General features: G+C 38.3%; 2 protein-coding genes across 2 annotated transcripts in view; one reads left to right on the plus strand and one right to left on the minus strand.

The window, feature by feature from the left end:
* Positions 1-22,500, minus strand: part of FBXL13 (F-box and leucine rich repeat protein 13) — a 2,081,262-nt gene that overhangs the window by 780,833 nt on the left and 1,277,929 nt on the right. The window lies entirely within an intron of this gene.
* LRRC17 (leucine rich repeat containing 17) overlaps positions 1-22,500 on the plus strand; it is a 514,106-nt gene that overhangs the window by 147,608 nt on the left and 343,998 nt on the right. Inside the window, exon 2 of the mRNA XM_044088511.1 lies at positions 9,658-9,875. The gene's annotated coding sequence lies outside the window, so the exon portion shown is untranslated. The remainder of the gene's footprint in view (positions 1-9,657; positions 9,876-22,500) is intronic.

Genomic DNA, 22,500 nt, shown 5'->3' on the forward strand with positions numbered 1-22,500 from the left:
TCATGTTTCTTTGAAGACTTCTTCAAAACAGCACTTCATCTTATAAAAAGGATAACATTGTCCATTATAGTAATATTAAACAGAGCCCTTGTCTTTCAGAAGTTACTGTTTAGTCAAGAAATCTAAAACACTTCTGGATTTGCCTGATAATCAAAGCTATTAATTTCCTTATAGTTAAGCAAAGATTTTTTTTACTGTGATATAGAACAGTGCTGCACATTTCTTGTTTCCTTTAACATATGATTAGATAAAATAAACTGTAACTCATGATTAGATAATGAATCTGTATGATAATAGTAACATTTTCTTGAATATTATGCAGTTTTCTGTGTAGATATCAAGTGAGATAAAGAGTCTGTTGATGACCTAAATGATTACTCATCATCATTAGTTTGAGGACGGAGAGATTTTTGGTCTAAAAAGTATACTACACAATGAAGGAAGGAGAAGAAGTGAAAACCAACATAGCATAATTATGAAAGCAAGGAACAGGATACTCAGACTCTAATGATGCTTAGAGACAGAGTAGCTTGTAGGAATGACAAAGCTGACTTCCATCAGAAATTTACTTTGCTTAAATAAAACAGGGATGTGAGGCAATGAAGGCAGCAATAAGGTGGTGCCCACTAAACCAGAATCAGAGCTTAAAGTGGCAAAGCCTGCTAGAACAAATGGCCACAGCAAATTCATCCACCTGCGACTAAGGCACATTTCCTGCTTGCTGTGGTGGCAAAGGCTGTTAGCTTAACTTATTCTTTTTTGGCTGGTAGAAGGACTGACCTTGGGAGAGGTAGTCTGTTCCATGGTCAAGCCGTAAATGGTTCCTCTTTCCTGGGATGTCAAACAGCAATTGTCAATAAAAACTACCAGTCCACAAAAGTTACTTTTTTGGCAGAAAAAAAACATAATAAAAAGCAGGTTAAAATTCTATGCCATCCCCACAAAAGAAAAATAAACAGAATTTCTCCATAGAAATTACACTACTTTTAAACTGACAGAAGAATGAGTGCTCCATTTAAAAGTACGTTACAGTCTCAACACAGTCCATTAAAACACAATATTCCTAGTTTAAAATAACTTTATTGAAGAAGATAGTAATAAAGCATACAAAAAATAGAAGTTTTCCATAAAGGGAACATGTTTATTCAGCAAAGGAAAGTACATGCTGGCCGTTCAATCCTCAAAAGTCTCAGAGCAGTGTACTCTTCAGTGGCAGTAAACCTCTGAAGGGCTTGGTGCCCAAACTTGTCTTTTAGACAGATCAGCTTTAGCTGCCTGACAGTTTGGACATGTGGAAGGTGCCCTGAAACTTTGAAAGCTGGCCGGCTGTTATTCCCTTGGCAGGATATAGCCCATATAGCCAAGGCTACTGCAACAGTAATCTATATAATGAAAAAGTATACATATAGACTTTGGGACAGCTTTAAAGAAATACTGAAATGGGAAGGGGAAAATACATGAAGTGGCATATAAACAGTTTATAATAAATAGTCCTTAATTTTTAGTACTGTTCTATACTATTGAAACTCCCTATTAGTACTTTCTAAAATTTAGTTTGCCTTGTAGATAACGCTTATACAGTTTCCTGAAAAAGGAACCTTAGCTGGTAGAAAAGTTCCTACTATATTTTACAAGGAGGGTTGAAAACATCTGGGTAAATCCATTAATTTACTTTCCCCTTTCATCAAATCTTTTAAGTACCACAGCAGAGGAAGGACCACATAACACCTCTTAATCCAAGGGAGCATTCAGAATCTCTGCTTTGTCATCAACTGATAAATTCTGATAATGTAGTCAGGCAAGTCTTCACAATACTGACACCTTGACAGCTTCTCTAGAAATAGTATCAGCAGTGTCATAAGTACAGGTCGAAAATGTTTAGTAATTTTGATGCAGATAACATACTAAGGAATATAGAGATTCCTTAGACTCTCAAGGACAGTCAGCAGTAAATCATTCTCAAATTGACCAAGGGGAAACAGCAGAAAAAAATGAAATTTATGGGTCTTGGGCTATTATATAATTAATCAAACATTCTGGGTGCAGGTTGGTGACTATCAAGTACATTGCTTGCTGCAAAGAAAGAATCCTCAAAGGCTGGCAACACAACAGGAACAGTTATAAGTAGAAGAACCCCCCCCCCCAACAAAACATAATATATTCAATGGGATTCTGAAATGTCTTTTTGTTCCCACTGAAATTCCTAGAGGTTTTAAGTAAACCCTTAGCAAAGCTCAGCCACTTCTACTTTTGATACATTTTTCTTGGAGACTGCCTAGAATAAAAGCATCTTGAAGGATGGTCCCTTCCCTGGGAAATAAGTTCCTCATAAAAGCTTAATGAATGTGCACTACCCAGTCCTTTCCCCTTTTCCAGCCAGAGTGGTTCTCCCTAAGCCAGACAGGGGCATATGAATAGCCACAAGGGATATGCCTACCTCCTGGTCCTTAGTGACTTCCCAAACAGCACACTAGGGGGACCAAGAGAAATTATGGGCAGTCTAAGAAACAGCAAGCTACACATAGCAGAGTAACTCATCAGCAGCTGAGGCGAAGGAGAAGTCAGAGTAAAGATCCAAGCCTCAGAGTAAAGATCCAAGCCTCAAGGATAACCTTTCTATTCTTGCAGCTCGGAGAGGGAATGATCAAGTTACTGGGACCCAGGTTCAAGTCTCTGCCACAAAAGGTGACTGTCAAGCAGACAGAGGAGCCTTGAAGAGGAAGAATTACCTCATGACTGAAAAAAATTAATGCTTGAGGTGGAAAGCTTTAGTGAATACCACCAAACACACTAGCTCCTGTCTCAAACAACCAGTTTTGTTAGAAAAATAACACTTTTTCCACAAAAAGTGTCACAAAAAAGTGTCAGCCTCAAAAGAAATCTGATTAGCAAATCGAGTAGGATGGAAAAGTTGGTCTTAACCCCTTATAGAAAAATTATGTTTTGAGGTAAAAACTTTAAAGACAACCACCAAAAATAATGGCCTCAACCCTTTGTTACCAATTTTAACAGAAAAACTAATACCCCTTTCCACTAAAAATAATACTTTACAACGGATTCCCAACAGAGAGTCAGGGCAGTCTGTTGACTACAAAGGTCTCTGAAAGCTGAGACTGGTACAGTCAGTCATACCTTCTGACATAAAAATTAGCTTTTAAGGTAAACACTTTTAGTGACAACCATCAAGCGCATTAGCCTCATTCCCTCACAACACTGTTTAGCAAATAGTACACCTTTTCTCCCAAAGAATGGTAATAAATAATGGAATTCCCACAGGGACCCAGGACCAGCTGTCAGCTCAACAAGGTCGTTTGACAAGTGGTTAGTTGAGATTAGTAGAGTGAGTAAAACACTTTGACAAGAAAATTACGTTTTGAAGTAAAACTTTTTAAAGGCAACCAGAAAACTACAATTCCTAGCCCCTAGCTACAAAACATTAAAGTTTATTTTTTCAAAAATTAATTAAATTAATTAATTAATTAATTAATTAATTAATTAATTAATTAATTAATTAATATTTCCAAAGCATTTCCCTCCCGAAAGGATAAACTAAAATGTAGGATTTTGAGGAAAAGTTTTAGTAGCAACCACTTAAAAACAGAGCTATCTTGAAACATAAACTTCTGACAGAAAATAAATACTTTTTCACAAAAAAAAATGATGTAGAAGTTAATCCCAAATGGGCTATTTGTTTTCTCACCTTTGTAGAAATGGAAGCTGACCACTGATCACACACAGTGGAGCTTAAACTTCAGTGGCAAGGAAGTTCTGAAGTTTTAGAGATCTAACCACTGATTTTCCCTCAAGCTGTGTAGTGGCTAGGGCATTTTAAAGTACCCTAAAGCTTTGGAAGTTGTCTGGCTGATCCAGTCCTTGGCAGGACATCCCCCTAAAGCTAGGGATACTGCAACAGTGATTAATGATGAACCTTCTGCAGCTGATAAAAGGCAAAGATGGGCACACTGAGCAGTCATGTTCATGGAAGAAGTCTCCAGAATGATGGCTTCTTTTCATATGAGAATAAATACATAGGAAAATTAAAACTGCAATTGTTAAAAAATAGACTAACAGACTTACTAATGGTACAAGTAATGTCATTTAACTGCTCATTGTATATCATTCCTCTTTAGGTGCAGTTTTGAAGTGTTATATTTTTTATACAGAAAAATATGTGTTTTCAAGCTAAATATATCTCAGTGTTACATATGAATTACAATGAGGGAATACAAATTGTCTGTATTTGCTAAGAAGTGAAGCGCTTCTTTTAAACAAGGGAGGGTTCAGTTGAGGTGGAATGGGGAGGGAATTCAGGAAACGATTTAGAAGTGATTCTCAATGTTAGTCTTTCCTTGTATGGTTTATTGACTTCATGAGGACTGGACTTGATTAATAGGAAAGTGTTAGATAAACTATTAGCTTATATTGTATACAGATGAGGTTCCACTTGGAACTACATGCTTTTTGTGGTAACTAATATTTAAAGATTAAGGGGCTTATGTGAACTTATTAGCTCTGCTACTGATTGGGGAGCCATGTACCCCCACCCTGAAGAATGTCTGGGCTGGCATTTGCATAAAAGAAAAGTATGCTTGATATTCTTATTTTAAATGAGGCTGTGGATTGGTTGTGGATAAGTTAAATCTTACATAATTTGAAGCTTGTGTCATGTTTTCAGATTTCCGAATGAGTATTTGAAAATTAGAAGAATAAGTAGTGATGTATGGAGCTTTAACAGAGTGGAACTGAAACAAATTAAGAGTATGCCAATTCAGATACTTGTTTTTTTACCAGTTTTCTTGCCACAGCTAAAGAAAAGAACATTATGATTCAGGTTAAAAAAAAGGTTACCTTACTTTTTCTGATGTGGGCTATTTGCAGATTATCATTACAGATTTTAGATGATTGATGCATATAAAATATCTCTTCTTATATCGCTACCTGTTGGCATTATCAAGACTCAGACTGTTTTGTTTCTATGTAGGGTTAGCATGTCAGCTCTATGTAAATTGGTTAGATGTTTTTGAGATACTATTAATATAATGGGTCACCAAGATGTTCCAGTTTGATGAGAAATATTATATTCTATATTCAGGCAAGATTTTTCAAATATTCAAACACACACACACATTAACACACATACATGTCTGCATGTGTGTTTATATCAAAATATATTGTTCAGTATCAGTATATATTTACTGTTTTATGACATTTAAAATGCCTAGTTTTCATGTAAAACTCTTGTGTTAGGTCTATGCAAGGTGCTCCAAAGATTACGGAGAGGTTATGATACTTACAATGAGTCAATAAAAAGTTATGAAAGTTACAAATTTAAAAAACTTTGTTTTATAGTAGACACCATTGCAAATAGTTATTTTAGTTGCTGTTAATCACTGTGCGTTTAGATATGCATATTTGTTTCATAATACTTCCATTACCATATATTAATGTTTTGTTCTTACAACTTTCAATAAAAACAACTGATAAAAAAAGACTTTGATGTAACATATAAAGCAAGAATACTATTGCTCCACTACAATTAGAATTCTATGAGGGTGCTTAAGTATAAAAAGCCACTATGGATATATAACTACCCACAGAAGTGATATGCTAACATAAGAAATCGGATCCTGTTTAACTCTGCATGCTCTGAGGAGTAATTATGGTGCATGCACAAAAGCATGCTAAGTTATACATTTCGACGTTAGTGTGTGTTCACATTAGCAATATTGACGTAATGTCAATTCAACGAATGCCACAAAGTCTGTGTGTGTGTGTGTGTGTGTGTGTGTGTGTGTGTGTGTGTGTGTGTGTGTGTGTGTGTGTGTGTGTGTGTGTGTGTATGCGAGCATGTATGTATATATATTCATATATATATATATATATATATATATATATATATATATATATATATATATATATATATATATATATATATTTATATAGATATACACACACACACACACACACACATATATATATATATATATATATATATATATATACACACACACATACATATAGATATAGATTTTTTTTCCCCAGGGTTCTGTGACAAAAAAAAAAAAAAAAAAAAAAAACTTAACCTTAAACTTAAACTGAAGTGGGGGGGCCTCACCCCTCACATCCCCCCTGCTTAAATATACCAACTCCGAGATCGCACCACAGTGGAGGAAATAGCAAAGCCCTGAAAATGACCCACTGGACTTTAGGGTTCGATATTACAACATTCAAACTTGTTTTAGTTTGTTGTAATATAGACCCTTATAAGTATATATATATATATATATATATATATATATATATATATATATATATACTTCACAAGCTCAAAGTTTCAAATCTTTGAACTGCAAATTGTCAAGACTATAAGATCAAAGTTTTGAAACTTTGAAATCTTAAAAAAAAATTTGTTTTACGTTTTTGCATGGGGTACCCCACACCCCCTGCTAAGTATATATACCAAATCCGAGATTGTACTACAGTGAGGAAAACAGTAAATTTCCTGTTCCACACTGTACATCGATCTCCATTCAAAACAGTCAAAGTTTCAAAATTTTGATCTTATGGTCTCGAACATTGGCAGTTTCAAGTTTTGAAACTTTGAGCTTGTGAAGTAGATCCGTATATATATATATATATATATATATATATATATATATATATATATATTCACTTTAGAACATTGAAAGCCCATAACATTGAAATTCAAAACATTGAGACCAAAATCTTGAAAATTCAAAACACTGAAGACTCAAACATTGAATCCCATAACACTGAAAAAACATAGGAACCCAACATTTAATATATGCCAGTACAACTACATACAGAAACAAAAAAAAAAACATATTACACTTCTTCAAATATAAGCAGGTGGGCAAGCCCCCCCTGTACTACCTATGTGGGGGGCTGTGCCCCCCCAAACCCCCTGCTACTTAAATATATCAACTCTGAGATCGCACTACACAGAACAAAATGGCAAACATACATTCCGCATTTCATTTCTGCCTGTTTAAATTGTAAAAACTATCCTCAATCTTCTCCTAGAAACACTGCTTCACTGTTAAAATATTACACATTACTATATATCTTTCCGATACTTACCTCAGTCATATTCCGTTCTTACTTGCTACTACAACACAACACATCATAGTGTAGTGTAGTTCGATCTTGGAGTTGATTTATTTAAGTGACAGGGGGTGTGGGGGCACAGCCCCCCACATGGGTGGTGCAGGCAGGCTTGCCCCCCGCTTATATTTGAAGATGTGTAATATGATTTTTTATATTTGTTTCTGCATGCATTTATGCTGAAATATAGTACATGTTGGTTTCCTATGTTTTTTCAAATGTTCTGGGATTCAAGATTTTGAGTTTCAGTGTTTCGAATTTTCAAGATTTTGGACTCAATGTTTTGAATTTCAATGTTATGGGCTTTCCATGTTCAAAAGTGAATCTATGTATATACAGATTTACACTGTGTGTGTGTGTGTGTGTGTGTGTGTGTGTGTGTGTGTGTGTGTGTGTGTGTGTGTGTGTGTGCGTGTGTGTGTGTGCGTGTGCGTGTGTGTGTGTGTGTGTGTGTGTGTGTGTGTGTGTGTGTGTGTGTGTGTGTGTGTGTGTGTAGGGGGGTGTATAGTTGAACTATTCGGCTTGAATAACAGGCATGCTGATTTGGTTGATCTTGTTGGCAGACTATAAAAAAGTGTTGAAGCAGATAAAATCTTTTCCTAGATTATATTTAAGATAGAATTTAGATTTGCACCAGTTCTGACCTTTTAAAAGTGTAGTTACAGATATATCAGTGGATCCATCTATCCCAAGTCCCAAAGTCTTCTGCCATGTGCAAGACTCTGCAAGATAAGTTAGACTTACAATAATGGAGCATTTATAATAACCTGAACCTGATTGACTTCTTCAAATCAGTCTCCAGAGCTGTGGACGAGGGTAAGGTGGTCCACACAGCCTATATGGACCTCGCCAAGGCCTTCAACACCATCACCCACTCTGGAATCATAGATAAACTTACTAAGCTGGGCATAAATCCCTACGTCACTCGATGGGTTGCCATCTGGCTTACTGACAGAACCCAGACTGTAAAAGTAGCCGACTACAAATCCAGCTCCAGACAAGTGACAAGTGGAGTACCTCAGGGTTCAGTCCTGGGACCGCTCTTGTTTGGCATCTACTTCTTTGAAATACAGGCCAACACTAAGGGATTCTGGCTAGTAAAGTTCACAGATGACTGCAAACTGGGAGCCATTATTGAATCCCCAAATGATGTGGATATTCTACAAAAGGGCTTTACAGAAACAGACGCTTGGTGCCAGAGCCATGGGCTCAAGCTTAATGCCAAGAAATGTATAGTTATCCCCTTTGAGAAAAAACATGTACCCCTGAATTACCAAATAGGTGGCAGTACACTAAACACTGAAAGTGTGATGAGAGACTTAGGGACACAGGTGGACAGTAGTCTCGTGATGAGAGACTTAGGGACATAGGTGGACAGTGGTCTCACCTTCGATAACCACATCGCCACAACAGTCAGGAAATCCTTCTATGTGGCACACCTCTTCACTAAGGGCTTTTCATCCTGAAAAAAGGAGGTCATTATCCAACTGTACTCATCCCTCATAAAACCCATTATAGAGTACAATGCCCTGTTTGGTATGTACCTCACAAGACATCTGCAACAGCTGGAAAGGCCGCAGAAATACCTCACTAAAAGAATCACAGGCCTAAATCAGATGCCCTATGCTGACCGTCTAAAAAACCTCCAGCTATACTCTGTCGTATATCATCTACTCAGAGGCGATCTTTGCTTAACATACAAGGCCATGTCAAACCCTGAGCTGTTGGACATGCTCCACTTAAAAGAATCCCAATCCCTCAGAGCCACACGCTCCAGGGATCTAAACCTTGTCATCACAATGAACAAAACATGCTGGAGGGATAGGTTCCTGACCCAGAGACTCCCCATACTCTGGAATAGACTGCCTGTACATGTCAAGCAGAGTGCCTCCTTGGCCCTCTTCAAAAGGAACCTTGACGATTGGATGGGAGATAGGAATTTCACCCCGGGGATTACGTCAGTCGCCCTGCTTGACAGGGGTCCAGGGAAGTAAATATTGTGGGAAGAAATATCCAGGGAACTGTTATGGTTAGGCTTGTATGGACCCTAGGGCCGATAGCCTAGTACCAACCTATGAACCTATATGGGAAGTATAAGCTCATGGAAAACTTTAAAGCAGTATGGTTGCTGCTATTTATAAAATCATGCAGGATTACATGAGTGATATCAGCAGCTTATACTGAGTGTGATAGGGGACATATTTTCCTTCATTTCTTAATTTTTGATTGGCACAGATTTGAAGTGCTTTCATTTACACTCTGGCACTATGTAGGACTGCCATCTGTATTTAATTTTTATATATGAATCTTATGACAATTATGTCTGGAAAAAAAGACTGTTCAAGGAATCAGATATGCTGAAACCTTGATTTTGTGGGGAACTGGTCAGACAAGATCTCTGCCACTTATTATTGGAATGAAAGGTTCTTTCAGGAATGTGGGCTAACTTTATAACTAGATTGTTAGGCTGCAGCTCTGTGGAGTCATAGTTTAATAACAAACGTACTAAGAACTCTGTTTTCCTGTTTTCAGGGAGAGAGGCTCTCATCTATTTTGAAAGACAGAAATATTGATAAGAGACACAAAGGCAGGGGCCTGAACAGCATGTGATGGATTATAGGAGATGTTCACCTCTCCAGAAGAAAAAGAACATATTGAAGAAACACACACAGGCTGGGACCTGTATGGAGTAAAACTGAATATTGAAGACTTTGTCTCAGAGTTCATGATCAGCCAAAGTACTGCAAACTGTAAGATATTTTCTTTTGATGGAATTTTTGAGTAGATATGGCTTAATATAGCAATTGTGCTTACTTTTCATTTTCAGATGGGTAATTCACTGTAAATAGAGCATATGAAATATAAAATAGTCTCCAGTATCTGTTACAACTAAACTGGTGATTACTCTGTGGGCAAAGTATGGTCTAACTAAACCAAACTATAATGCATTTTCATCCATTCATCGCTGCCTGTAAGACCACACACATTGTGAGTTGATGTCCCCACCTGTAAAATAAGAGAGATCTGAGTTTATATTTCATAGGGAATGCTATTTTTTCTCTTTTAGCATGCTATGATGTCTGCTGAGTTACGGTTAGTCTAACACGGGTAAAATTCAAAGTATTTTTTTAGGTGCATTCTTAATTGAATGCTAAGCAGAGTAAGAGGCTTTTCTATCAAACCTAGAGGCAACATGAAACTATAAGCAGTGCACAATAACTCTTGAGAAAGAAGGGCAGAGAATGTTAAAAAGTGGCAGAATGACAAAACATTGAAGTGTTTACGCAAAATGATGTGAAATAACCGGATTTACCAAGATATAAACAGTGAATTCACTAATTTCCTTGTAAAAAAATTTCTTTCAGTGTAAAACATGTAAGAAATTAGAGAAGTGATTAACAAGAATACTGAAATTGTGTTGAATTTCCAAACAGCATTTTAAATACAGAACTGAAACCAGTGAATTTTATTATGTCAAATTACCTCTGCCTGAAAGAAAGCATTGGTAAGAAATGAAAAGTGTGGAAAAGTGATATTCCTAAATGTAACGCAGTAACTGATTTAAAAGTGTTGACAAACTTTCTGACATTAAATAAACTATGGTGTATTGAATATAACTGTTAAGGCTGATTTTATGAAAAAACAAGTTAGACGATTTAAAAATGTGCACACTGGGGTGTACTGAGGAAACATGTACCTTTTTGAGAATAACAAGTCAGGCAGTTCTGCTGAGTATATTTCTGGGAAAGTGAAAATACCGACGGCACTGTGTGTTTTAACTACAATCTAAATGTATAGGCTAAGCTATATGTAAAGAGCTACTGGTATGGTTATGGTTGGTGTTTCTGAAATAGTTCAGAAGTACTAATGAAACTGGTCCAGTGACGTGGTACTTCTGACATACTTCAATGAATGGTATGTTCATAAATAAACTGAAAGAAGGAATCCAAATGTGAGGAAACTTTTACAGTGACAAAATACATTTAATTGCTGATAGATTTATAGTGTGCAGAGTAAAATCATAACAGGCCATTGAAGAAAATTCAGAGTATGGAGTCCTGTAACAATGAAAAAGGGTACTGGATATCATTTTTAACCTATCCTCTGCATTAAGGAAGTAAAAATCACTGTCTGTTAATGCTTTCTGAAAAGCACTGTATTACTTATGAAATATGCTATTTTTAAACTGCTTGAACCTGTGTGTGTAAGCCCTGCTTGTTAAGAATTAAAAATTATGCAGTGTATGGAAAGCAATAGCAATTAGTGGAACATTATACAGCACTGATATTTTTCTAGCTACTGTCTTTGACAGCCTGCATAACATCATAAACCACTGAATGCAGCCATCTGTTTCCAATGATAAAGTGTAACATTCTTCACTGCCAGAAGTAGTGAGAAAGCTGCTAAAGTATGAGTCCCCAAAGTAAATCTAAGTCTGTCCAAGTAATGAATTGTTAATATCAAAGAACTGATATACCTACAAGAATATTTGAGGGTCTTCATGTCACTCTGGAAAAGAAAGTTGTTGGTTGTTCTAATAAAAAAACTTGCAACAAAAAACTGAGTGTGGTAAGATTATTTGCCTTTCCTCAAAACAGTGCTGGCACTTTGTAAAGTTAAATGGTAAACCCTGCCAGGAGAAAGGGGGCTCTTTGTTCAGCAAAGCAAGAAAATATATTGATATTAAAAGGTTAAATCCCTCTGACAGGAAAATGGTTTCCCTACTAAGTAAACCGGAAAAACAAAGTGTTGATACTAAAAAGTTAAACCATCTACTGGGGAAAGGGAGGGGGGTCCTGCTGTGCAGTGCAAGAAAGAGGTGTTGATTTTGGAATTAAATCTTCTACAAGTGAAAAAGGGGTTCACTGTCTAACTTAGAATGAAAATTGCATGCAAATGTAATCTGGTTATGAGTTACCTATACTGAAAATGACAGGCAAAAGAAATAATAAGCAAAGTAATACATGTGATAATATCATGGAAGTATAACAAAACTCTGCTGATGTAGGGCACTATGAGTTAACAAAGTACTACTGGACAACTAAGACTGATGCAACAGAATGGGAATACTTTGCACTGAGTATCTCTGATAGGCCGTTGCAAATGAATTGCTTACAGTTAAGTACTGCAAATATTTATACTGAAACCTTAGTTGAAAGTAATGATTCTGCCTCTGGTTCTAGGTGAACTGTAACATACTATGCTGATGGGCAAAATTTGAGTATTGCTAAGAAACAGGAGCTTATAGAAAAGATGGGTCCCTATTATTTCATCGAAACTTCACATCATCAAACAGCATTTTTGACGATATTTTGTCAAACACACCATTTGTCGAACCATTTTGATTAAGATCATATTACAGTGGGGATCAGGAAATTTGCCCTTTCCCCACTGTACTGTGATCTTGGAGTTGGTATATATAATTAGCAGGGGGGGGGGGGTTCGAAGAACAGCATTTCCGAAAAAATGCCATTCAATCTGTATGTTCGAGGAAATAATGTAGACCCAGAAAAGACACTGGAGCTTCTTACACGAAATGCATTGGTATAACAAAGTGCTATCCAAGAACAACATAAAATAAATGAAACACTCTTAAAACACTAAATAAATTTGGAAGATAAGATTCAGAGAACTGTGTCAGAATGCTATGGCAATCACAGGATGCTGTCTTCAAGCAAGATAAGATTATTTTTCAGTGAGTAAATAAAACAACAGAGATTAGGAAGGTTGTTGGCTGACCTTGACCGACAAAAGAAATATCAAAGTAGAATAGACCAAAAATATGTTTGATTTATCCAATAGGCTCTCTAACCTTATCTACATGGGGTAATAATGAAATAAGAAAGTAAGCCTGAAAGAGGAATCACATCACATTACATCAGAAAATCAAAAAGAATAAGAGCAATGTGGCTTGATATTGGAAGTTGAAAGACAAAAGAAAAGTGTGCCTTAAACCCAAACTGGCACTGTGTGTTATAAAGTGAAAAGAAAAATGGGACAGGAGTTACAAAAGGCTATCAGTTCCCTGTTAAAATTCCCTATCAGAGCATACAAGCTGAAAATGAGTGGCTAAATTTGAAAGTTCAAGAAGTCTTAAACAGAGTCAAGAACTGTAAACAGACTCACTCTCACAACAATGAAGTAGGCTACACTCTACAACAAAACAAGTCTACAAGTACAAAAAGGAAGTAAACAGTTGACAGTGATCAGTGGGGAAGACCAAAGAGATTATGTGCAAGGAGATATTTAAAAGTAATACGAATGATTTAAGTACACAACCAACAAAACCCAGAAATGGAACTCAAATGCAAAAAGAAGAGAAGTCTTACAAATGTGCTACAGGAAGAAGAGAGAGTGTTAAGTGGCAAAATGGGTTATCAGTATATTGCTAAACTGATCCAACAAGCAAAAGACATCTTATGTTCCAAAGCAAGCATTTCAAACAGCTTATAGTCATAGAAGACACAGCCAAATGTGTAGTCACTAGGTGGGAAAATCTGAAAACTGGAATGATAGTCCCTAAGCCAATATACGGAACTAAAAAGACAGACTTGTTTTCCCACCTTCCTCAACTAGTTTAGACCAGTTTACAGGCATTGCTGTATTCTGGGCTGTGGTGTAGTTCCTGTGTTGTCCATTACCTTACTTGGATAGAAGGAAGTTTCTTTGCTCACCAGTGGGAGTGGGGAGCCTTGAGCAGCCTACCTGTCCCTGTATGAAGTGACCTCAGCACAAGAAGCTGTAGTAATTGATTGTTTTGGACCATTTCTAGCTCTTTTGTAGTTCACTGTTTAAAATCCACCTCTGGGTGTTTTTTTCTGGCTATACTACTCAGACAAGCTCCTTGTGGGTCTGCAGAGTGGTCCTAGCAGCAGGGAACTCAGAAAAGTGACCACTTTCTGGATTTAAGTATCTTTGCTTTTTTTCACTTGAATTAGCTTCTGTAGCTTACCCTGAACTAGCTTGAACTGTTTTTAACTGTTTGCTGCATTATTTTAAAATCTGCACTTAAAGTTACATTTTAGTCGAATTTGATCAAAAGTTTGTTGTTTGTTTGTTTAATTTAACTGTGGAGGCTGCCCACTAAAGTGGGCTAGCCTGTGTAATTAATTTATCACTGTTCCTGCATTTTCTGTGTGTTTCTACCAAAAAAACAAAAAAATAATCCTTGTTTTCCCGCCTTCCTCGACTAGTTTAGACCAGTTTACAGGCATTGCTGTATTCTGGGCTGTGGTGTAGTTCCTGTGTTGTCCATTACCTTACTTGGATAGAAGGAAGTTTCTTTGCTCACCAGTGGGAGTGGGGAGCCTTGAGCAGCCTACCTGTCCCTGTAGGAAGTGACCTCAACACAAGAAGCTGTAGTAATTGGTTGTTTTGGACCATTTCTAGCTCTTTTGTAGTTCACTGTTTAAAATCCACATTTGCACGGTTTTGCGTGGTTATGCGCATAGCGCAGCGCCGGTTAAACAAGGTTAAACTTTTTCTGGCTCCGCCAAGTCTGCTCTTCAAATTTTCCCTTAAGGAAGCTCTACTCTTAGTATAACCAGACTGCTTACTATATTATAAGCCTAGCACTTGTTCTCAGTACTTCTCTACTAAGTAAGCACTCTCGTACTAAGTAAAGCACTACATCTACTTACCACCCCTGTGAATATCCACTTCCCTTAAAGGTACAGCACTCCCTTATACAGTTCTAGCATGTCAAGTGGTAGATTACTGGCGTCGTCTCCAGTTCAGCTGGTCAATCTGGATATCTTGAGACAATGCTACAGTTGTCTCATGTACACAGACAACCCTCTCTTCCTCCCAACAAACACAAATACATGTGAGAGATGCAACTATATAGCCAAACTGGAGGCTGAACTCTCTCAACTCAGGGCTGGCATGACCAGACAGGAGGAGATGGCAACCACACACACAACAATCCCAGTCCCACATAGACCTACCACAACTGCAAACCAAACACATAAAAACACAAAGACATACTCGGAGGCTCTAATAAAAAACTTACCAAAACAACAGAGGCTCCCAAAGCAGACACCCAAAAATCCACCACCTCAAAACAAAACACAGGCAACACATACTTCAATAAATCAGTGTGTTAACCAATCACAGCCCTTAAGGCCAAACACCTTGCCTGATACACTAGTAATAGATGACTCTATAGTCAGACACACTGATGTCACGCTGACCAGGCTGAACAAGGAGAAGGTGACTGTGAGCTGTCTATCGGGAGCTAGGATCCGCCACATAACACACGCACTCAAGTCACTCCAAAGCAAGTACAAATATGACTCCGTCATTGTCCATGCTGGTGTGAATGACCTGAGACATACCTCCCTGGACTACATGAAAAGAGACATAGAGGAGCTCTCCGATTATCTAGCCCAGGCTGGTATGACCCTGACCCTGAGCAGCATCTTGCCCTCACCAAGAATGATACCACAATACAAAGACAAGATGATCAGCTTTAACAATTGGCTCAAGTACTGGTGTCATTCTAAGGGGATCCAATGTCTGTTTGCCTGGGATGACATGTTGGACAAGCCACGCTGCTTCGCAAGGGATGGCTTACACCTGTCACCACTGGGCTTCCGGATATTGGCTAAGGCTCTTGCCACCCCCATAGTGCCTTTTTTAGGCAAGGCTCAAAAGACAAACCCACCTCCTTAGAAAACAATAATGGAAAAAAACTAAGGGTAATGCTGCTCAACGCCAGAAGTCTAAATCTCAAGATACAGGCACTTGATGCACTCCTCAGCATGGAGAACATCAACGTCTGTGCAGTAACTGAAACCTGGTTCAAGGCTCCTGAGAGCACCCCAGCATTACCAGGCTATACCTCGTATCATGCTTTTCGGCCCCAAAACCCGGGCCAAACCACAAAGGGAGGGGGAGTGTCCATATTCATCAAGGACACCCACACCTCCAGGTTAGTAGCAACACATGAAGCATCAGAGACCATACAGGTGCAACTAACCATAGGCAAAACTGCTATACAACTGGTAGCATGTTACAGACCACCCTCCCAATCTCAAGAACTCCACTCAGCCTTCCTGAAGACACTGGAGGATATGAATGTATCACAAAATACCATCATAATGGGAGACTTCAACTACCCAAACATAGATTGGGTAATTATTCTAGCCCTAATACCCTAGCCCAAAGGTTCTTGGAATTCATAAATTCAAATGCACTGGAACAATTAGTCACCTCTCCCACTAGGGGAGATAATATACTAGACCTGATCATCACAAACATGGGGACAAAATGCTCCACACCGGAAGTATACCCCTCACTAGTGAGATCTGACCACAAACTATTCACCCTGGATATACATATCCCACCTCCACCCCCAGCACAAAAGACCACAGTGAAAAACTTCTCAAAAGCAGACTTCACTCTTCTTAAGACTGAGATGGTATCCTTTAAGCCCACTGTGCCAGTGGATACCACATCCCACAATGCCAAATCCTTCACAAATGCTTTCTATGGACATCTCCAAGAATGCATGGATCATGCAATCCCAAACAAATCCAAGTCCCTCTCCAACAAAGGTAAGCGTCCTGTCTGGTGGACCTCAGCCATAAACAAATTGTATAACAAAAGAAGGAAGCTACTGCACATCAGAGCAAAATCCCATGAAGGGAAGACATCTCTGATCAACATTAGCAAAAAACTACGCTCTCTCATAAAAACATCCAAGGCCAACTTTGAGAGAAAAATCGCTAAGGACAATAAAGATAACTACAAAGCCTTCTTCAGCTATGTTAGAAACCTGGGTGGAAACCCTCAGATATGCTCAGAGTTGGTTCACAACAATAAAAAATACACTGAACCCACAGATATTGCCAACATTCTGGCTGACAGGTTCAGTGCAAATTTCTCCCCTCCTTCACCCCCAAAAGAAGAAATACTTATCCCAGCTGAATGCAATCTCCCTGTCATCTCAGATGTCCAAGTGAGAACCGCCCTAAACAAAGCAAAAAACACAGCATCAATGGGACCTGACGGTATCCCGGGTTGTGTGTTACGTGAACTCCAAGAGGAGCTAAACCCACACATAAAAATGCTATTTAACCTTAGCCTTACTTCGGGATATGTACCTGAACACTGGCGTACAGCTACAGTGGTCCCACTCCACAAGGGGGGTGCCTCTACAGACCCTGGAAACTACCGCCCCATAAGCTTAACCAGCCTGGTCTGCAAAGCTATGGAAAGAATCATTATGGAACTCATAAACAGAGACATAGGGGACCTACAGACACTTGACCCCACCCAGTTCGGCTTTGTAAAGGGCAGATCCTGCCTTTTAAACCTGGTTGACTTTTTTGAAACAGTCACTAGAGCCATTGACAAGGGCAAAGCAGTCCATACAGCATACCTGGACTTGGCTAAGGCCTTCGACACAATACCCCACCCAGGCATCATAGATAAGCTCAACAGCTTAAATATAAACCCTTATGTCACTAGATGGGTTGCAAACTGGCTAAAGGACAGAACCCATAAAGTTAAAATCGCTGGAGCAATGTCAGACTCAAAGCCAGTCATTTATTTCTCAGATGATAAAGCAAACACGGGAGGGCTGTGGCTGACAAAGTTCGCAGATGACTGCAAACTAGGCGCCATAGTCGATACACCAGCAGACACACACATCCTACAAAAAGGCCTCACAGAAACGGACAACTGGTGCTGGAGTCACGGCCTTAAACTAAATGCCAAAAAATGTATAGTCATCCCCTTTGGGAAAAACAAAGTACCCACAAATTATCACATAGACAACAATCCACTGAGTACTGAAAAAGTAATCAGAGACCTAGGGACCCAAGTCAACAGCGACCTCTCATTTGATACACACATTGCCAAAGTGGTTAGAAAAACATTCTACCTTGCACACCTCATCATGAAGGGATTCACATCCAGATCCAAGGATGTCATTGTACCCCTATATTCCTCCCTCATCAGACCCATGATTGAGTACAATGCCCCATTTGGTATGTACCTCACCCGGCATTTGCAACAGCTGGAGAGACCACAAAAGTACCTCACCAAGAGGATCAAGGGTCTCCAACATATGTCTTATTCTGCCAGACTAAAGAAACTTCAGCTCTATTCAGTATCATACTGCCTGCTCAGAGGTGATCTCTGCCTGACGTACAAGGCCATGTCCAATCAGGATCTGATGGACATGCTCCACCTCAAAAAATCCAAGTCCATCAGGACCACGAGAGCTAAAGACTTAAACCTCGGCACAAGTATGAATAGGACATGCTGGAGGGATAGATTCATAACCCAGAGGCTTCCCATGCTTTGGAACAAGATCCCAGTTCGTATTAGGCAGAGCCCCTCACTGACTCTCTTCAAGAGAAATCTTGATGAGTGGATGGGAGATCGTAAGTTTACCCCAGGGGTCACATCTGTGTCACTGCTAGACAGGGGCACAGTAAACTAATTCTATTATATAAGGGGACCTTCATTGTGTCACTACTAGACACAGCATTCTATGGGGTGGCAAATGCCACATCACCATGGCTAGGCTTACAAATGCCCCAGGGCAGATAGCCTAGTACTATACTATGAAACTATGAAGAATATGATTAATCAGAAATGTGGTGAACTAGAGAAAGGAAAAATCAAAAACTGCTGAGAGAAAATGCCCTCCTAATTAAAATTATGCATTAAAAAATAAAAATACATTAAACAGAGTGAATCAGCTTGAAGTAATAGATGCAGAAATTCAGTCCAAGCATGAGGAGAGCTCAAGAGGAAAATATACAACACCATACAGAAACTGAAGTTCAGAAAAAGGAAATTGTTAAGCCCAAGTTCATCCTTGTAGTAAGAGGAAAGCACACTGCCTTAGAGTGAAAAAACAAACTGATGAGCCTAGAAAGAGAATTTTTGCCAAAGTGAACTGTCCATTGTGCAGGAGAATCATGTTGCTGTGTTTCTTCCCAAGTCAGACATATCACCAGATGGTGCCCAGCCTGCAGTGCTGCAAACAATGTGCCAAGGAATTCCTGAGACAAGGAAGGTGGTATATGGCTGACTAATGATGCTTGTCCCCCACATGCCTGATTTGAGGGGACGTGGTATAGTATCCCTTACTCACTGCTGTGGGGTGTGTGGAGCTGCAGTTTAGGGTAGTCTTGGAGAGGACAAACATCCCTTCTTACAAACCAAACAGAATAGGCCTCTCTGGCAGAGAGAATAAGTACTGTAAAGACAGACACAGGCATGGACCTGTAAGGAGTACAACCAAGTACCAAAGACTTTAGCCCAGAGTTTATGACCAGACAAGAAACTACAACCTATGAACCTATAGACAGGGGTCCAGGGAAGTAAATAGTGTGGGAAGAAATAGCCAGGGAATTGTTATGACTAAGCTTGTATAGGCCCTAGGGCCAATAGCCTAGTACCAACCTATGAACAAAATGCACAATATTATTATCTTTTGAGAGACTTTTTGAGTCGATACGCTTTATGCCTACTTTCACTGTAAATAAAGAGCACTTGAGTTTCTAATGGTTAATGCCATAAATAAATAAATGTATAAACATATACATATATATATATATATATATATATATATATATATATATATATATATATGCACACACACACACACACACACACACACACACACACACACACACACACACACACACACACACACACACACACACACACACACACACACACACACACACACGTGTCTGTATATTAGTATTATATGAGTATATAAGCACTGAGTGACTACACAAATCAAACACCATCAAGAAAGAGAAAAAAAAATCAAAACACACTGTATCATTACAACCAAAGCCGATAACCTACCACCAAAAACAATTAAATATTAAAATACTCTGAAAGAAGTTTTTTGCAGCTGGAGCAAGCCCTCTGTATCCCCCATATGAGGGTTTCTTCCCCAAGCCCTTTGCTAATTCTACATCTCTATATATATGGATCCTTCTCAAATTACTGAACTGCAGAATATTAAGCTGAAAAGTTCCAAAACATACCTCAAAACTCACAAAACATCTGTGCCCTCGTACACCCTACTAATTATATATATATATATATATATATATATATATATATATATATATATATATATACATATATATACACACACACCAGCTCTGGGATTACACCATAGTGGGAAAACGAGCAATACAGTGATCCCTGTTGTACCATGATCTTGCAAAATAGGTGTCCCGTTGTATTCGATGTTCAGGGTTTTTGATTTTTTTTTAGGCTCAAAATTTTCTGCTTCTGCACAACATTGAATGGGCATATTCCCAATACCTACAGCACATCATTCCAGCCTCTTACTTAACACATATTTCTACTTCCCCAACATGTAATAAACATTCTTTAATATTACTGACACTAAACACAAGCACATACAGTTACAACTGGCATTACAGATGCAAAACCCACTAACAGATTTAACAATAATCAGCCCCAACCCAAACTTAAATAAACACCAGTAACATATACACACACATTTGCCCTTCTCAAGCTTTCACAAAACTGAGTTCGCACATAACTGCTTTCACTTATTTTCAGAACTCCAGGAACTGGTCGACAAAATGTGATTTGGCCAAAGTGAAGGAACCCATAAATATTTTATTTTATTTATTTTTATTTATTTTACATTTGTTAACCAGGATAGTCCAACTGGACACAGGTTCATTTTCAGCAGAGGCCCGGGGAGAAAAGCTCCACATAAATATATATAAGCAATGATCCCCAACTGGGAATATTACGATTTCCCGCAGTTGCTTCGGTATTTTCAGTGCCGTGGTGGAAAGTTATGGGTCGGGTGGTTCAGTTGTTTTTTTTTTCATGAGGATCAAGCCTGAATGATTAAACAAAGCCAACCATGGGTAAATCCTGATATACCCACAAACAGGACAGGATTATTGCTATTATAAGTTACATTATTTAAGAAAGAATTTGGTTACATTTCTTAAACAATGTATTTGTCTAAGGGCACTTCTGTCCTCTTGTGCATCTCTTCCTAGACGGATGTACTGCGCATGTGTATTGAACTTAAGTTTCCATGCTTGCACAGTACATCAGTGCAGTGCAGGAGAAGTGACATAGAAAACAGAATCTCCATTGTTGCTTATTTTTTTAACAGTTAAAACAAAATCGTTTTTACAAGGGATAGTGTAAAAATATATGGAAAATCAGGTAGGTTTCTGTTTAGTTTTGCAGAATGTACCTGATTTTTTTTTTATATTTTCGTCTCTCCTTCAGCATATACCAACAAAAAGTCTGGCCACTCAATGGTACTTCAGTGGCTGGACTTTTTCTATTTGTATATGTGTGATTTACAAAGGGTATGCTGGTTGGGCAGTCCAATCAGACTGCTCGTTTTTGAATAGTAATGAGCCTTTACTGTCTAAAAAGTTGTATCATCATCTGTCAACAGCAGCTGCAGTTATCTTCATAATATTGAAAATAAAAATCAAAGACTACACATGTACTTACACGAACAATTGCAGTACATGCATTTCTGTGCATGCACAAAAATTTACAGCACAGTAATAAAAAACAAAATGGATACCTGCAATACTGTTCACAAATGTACCATATACATATTTTGATTTAATATTTGTTCACAAGGTAGGTGGGCTGGTCTTTTGTCCCTTTTCAGATGTAATCTGGAGCAGATCTAGACCAGTGAACAGTAGTACACGTATAACCTAATATACAGAATAAGCATAGAAAGAAATGTGCAGATAAGAAAAAAACTAGCCATAGCATAAAAAGTCTAAATGCCAGTACACTGGCAATAAACAAGAATAATCAACAAATACAAATACACTGGCAAAAACATGAGTTATAAGCAAGAGTTATGCACATATATATACAGTAGGGAAATAGCAGATAATATTTAGAGTAACACATAACGATTTGGGTATAAAGGCATTAATAGGTCTAGCACTGACAGCCTGAATTGTTATCTTTTATTAACCACTGTCACACTAGCAGGTGCATTGAGCTACCTTAAGAAGATGGTCTTAGGCAGCATTTTTAAGGGCTTTAAGTGCAACTTGGGTTTTTACTTCTGTGGGGCCGTGGTTCCAAATGGAAGGACCTAGTCTAGAGAATGCTTTTTCCCAATAGCAACTTTGAAGTGTGGATGGGTTATGATAGGGTTGTCGTTTTGGGAGTTTCACAGGGCATCATTTTGGTGTCTAAAAATGTGTGCTGTTTTCAAATGGGGCAGTAACTCTAGTTTAAGGTTTTGAAAAGTAATGTTCTGAGAAGAAAGTTCTTCCTGTCTTTTACTGATAGCCACTTGGTGTCATTAAGCAGGGTGCTATGGCAAGAGGATCTGATAAAAGACTGATATACAAA

Source organism: Protopterus annectens, chromosome 11.part0, assembly GCF_019279795.1.
Source record: "Protopterus annectens isolate FY-2018-M chromosome 11.part0, PAN1.0, whole genome shotgun sequence".
Classification (NCBI taxonomy): Eukaryota; Metazoa; Chordata; order Ceratodontiformes; family Protopteridae; genus Protopterus; species Protopterus annectens.